Source organism: Phodopus roborovskii, unplaced genomic scaffold (genome assembly GCF_943737965.1).
Source record: "Phodopus roborovskii unplaced genomic scaffold, PHOROB, whole genome shotgun sequence".
Lineage (NCBI taxonomy): Eukaryota > Metazoa > Chordata > Mammalia > Rodentia > Cricetidae > Phodopus > Phodopus roborovskii.
Window position 1 is genome coordinate 44,112,201 of NW_026126511.1, and position 3,458 is coordinate 44,115,658.

Here is a 3,458-nt window from a genome sequence, read left to right on the forward strand (position 1 = left end):
TAGGAATCCAGCGCGCGCACGCTGGGGAAGGTGGGAAACGGGCCTGCGTGAGGCGGGGCCTGCTGGATGATTGGCACCGAGCGCTGGGCAAGCCTTCGGATTTACTCAGGATTGAGGGAGGGAGGTTCAAGTGGCTCCTGGCCACCCCTGTCTAGCCTGGTGGTCCCCAAGACGCAAAATGAGGGTGAGACTGCGGTTTATCTTTCTTTCGTGTTCCAGAGGATTCTAGGAAACAACACAGCCTAGCAAGGCCTACGCATAGTGGCTCAGCCCAGGATGCTATCTAGCATTCATTCATTATTGTGTACACGATGGGGCGATGGGGAGGGCACAGGTGCCGCAGTTCGCTGTGAACATACCAAGGGTAACTCTGGAGAAGAGCCTCTCCTTCCACTCTAAGTTACAGGAATTGAACTCAGGTCTCCAAGGTTTGCATGGCAAGCGCTTTTACTCACTGGGCCATCTCAACCAACCTTCCAGTTCTGCATATTTTCCCATTCTGCTAGTGATTTCTTGCTTCACAAATGGGAAGGTACTCTGACAGTGCATCTCTTGTCTTTCCCAAGCAAATGACCTATCCTGTGCCCTGGTTATGAGGAGAAATAAGGTAGAACTTGCATATTGACTCCATAGCTCAATTCAGTGCTTTGAAGTTGCAGAACTGTGTACTTCAGAGTGGAGATCTGGGAATGGGGTGTAGACTGTGGACGGGACCATCCTGCTAGACACGGGAAGGTATTTTTATGTTTAGAGCTTTATAACCAGCTACTTATCAAGCAAAACATGCTAACACAGAACCAGTAGTTCACTCTTAAAAAAAAAAAAAAAATCCTTTGTCCAGCACCAACTTGGGTCACCTGCTCTTTCTGGTAATGTTACACAAACTGGACTTGAAATTCAGTTAAATAAGAAATTCTATGCTGCAGGCAGAACCTGAGCAGTCATGCTTAGAGCTTCATGGGTTCTTCTCAGATTCTGCCGGCTCCTTGATTTCCTCCACAGAAAGCGATTTCAGAGCGAGTGAGAGTGAAGCAAAGTCAGCAGATTTAGAAGACTCAGTTGAAGAGACTCCAGTGCCAGCACCAGGTCAGGAGTGCCGCTCTGTATCCCAGAAGCAGCCGCATGTGTGACCTTGGGATTTGCAGCTGTCCCATATACAACTAAGTTTATATATTTGACAAAGCCTATGCTGGTATATTTATTTTTGTCACCCTCAGAATTCTATCCTTGAAGAGGTCCTTTTTAAAGGTATGTGATGCGGGCTTGCAGGAAGAAAAGGGGATGCTGATACAGAGAGAAACCCGGATCCAAAGGACCCTTATTTGTACATAGGTCACAAAAACATTGGACTGCCGTTTTAACAGTCTCGTCTGTGGTGATTCTCCAAAAATGGAGAGCAGTTCTTTTGCAGGTGGCTGGTTAGTTTTCCTGGGGCTTCGTCTAGGAGAGATGAAAATGAGAACCAGGAGATGAAGGGGGCCCTTCCCTGCTTTATGTCCCCTTGTATTTCCTAACTAGCCATCCTGTTTCAATTCCCTGTTCTGAGACCTTTATCTCTTAATCTTGACATGCCCGTGAAGCATCTGTGTTCTTATAGGTGTAGAGGGCATAACTTCTGCCTTTCCAGGGAGTGTGTGTGTGTGTATACACCTGCAGATGTATGTAGAGGCCAGAGGCCAGCCTTGGCTATTATTTCTCAGGATGCCATCTAATGTAGCTTGTTCATTCATTTATTATTTATTTTGAGACAAGGACATTCATTGAATTCAGAGCTCACTAATTTGGCAACCCTGGCTGGCCACTGAGCCCCAGGGATCTACCTGCCTCTGTCTTCCCCTCTCTAGAGCTACATCTGCACACCACCACACCTAGCTTTTTTATGTAGTTTCTGAGAATCAGGTTCAGGTCCTATGCTTGCATGGTGAATTCTCTGGGTTTGAAGGTTTTCTCATGTATGATCTAAGGGGAACATGAGAAGGTTAGCATAGAGACTGGAGGACCATTCTTTGGGAATCTGGAAAGATGTTATCATCTGTGATACTGGACTATGTAGACCATAAAGCATAGAGCTAGTCTTAAAGGTCAATGTTAAAAGAAGAAGGACATTTTTCACTGAGTTGTATCTGAGAGCCATCATGATAACCAATCACTGAAACTCAAATCACTGTGTCATTGCTTTAATTTCAGTATGTAAGTCTCATGTGGTTTAATATACGCAACATTCCACTTAAAGATGGCACAGGTTCCCACTGGAACTCAGTCAAAACCAATTTTGTAGGGTGGCTGTCAGTATTATTTAAGTGGGGATGCACACATTTGACCCAAACATTTGGAAAGGAGAAACATATGGATCTCTTGTGAGTTTGAGGCCAGCCTGGTCTACATAGTGAGTTCCAGGACAGCCAGGGCTATGTAGGGAGACCCTGTCTCAAAATAGAAAAGTAAAAGAAAACGAACAAAAAGTTAACTTTTGAATTTAGCAGTGAGATCCCTTGAGGTAGATCATTAAGGGCTTTTTGTGTGTACCCTAGTGGTCCTAGATGGCCAAGTCAACCTACTAATCCTATTTGAGGAATATAATTGGAAACTAAATGATTATGCCAATGCAAATCAGATTCTGTCTGTGTTGTACACTGGGGAGATTTGCAGAAGGACTTACAGTTTCTATCCAGTGTCCTTGCATCCAAGGGTATCCTAAAGTTCATTATTGCTTAATCCATTCTAAAGTACCTGTCAGTGGGCAGAGGTTACTACCACAAAACCATGGAATGACTAAGAGCAGCCCATCTAGTTCCAGTTCTCCAAATCTATTCAGTATCAGAGAATCAGTTTCCTCTAGTCATATGGTTTGGGTCCAACTATCATCAGGGATCCATTTGAAATGTCAGGTGAATTTTCTATATTCTTCAAAGGAATGATTTCTTTGTTCCTCTGGAAAGGGAGTCAGCCTATCACTGGCCATCTATCTGTAATCATCCCAAATCTGGAAATACCTTCCCTGTATCTGTGGTTATCTGGCCAAATAAGAGATGTTGTGGGGGAGTTATTTAACTTAGGTTGAGCCAGACGGTGCTCAGAAGAAAGTAGTCTTTACTAAAGAAGAAGCTTTCTTGAGCATTGTGAAGCACATTTGTCATCTTGGCATAAGGAGGAGGAAGCAAGAGGATTGGGGATCAAGGTCAGCCTGTTGGCTACATAGCGAGTTGAAAGCCAACCTGGTACCTACGACCTTGTCTCAATCAGTCTTTCAAAATACAAACAGACCAATAGATACACACACATACACATATGTATGTACATGAAATTTTCACAATCTGGCTGATGAACACTGCTACACTCTTGACTGGGACGTTAAACTGGAACTGTGACAGATTCTGTCTTGAGCTGTTTTTATCTTTCAAATATTTCCTTTTGGTGCTGGAGTGATAACTTGTTGGTTAAGACCATGGTTGCTCTTC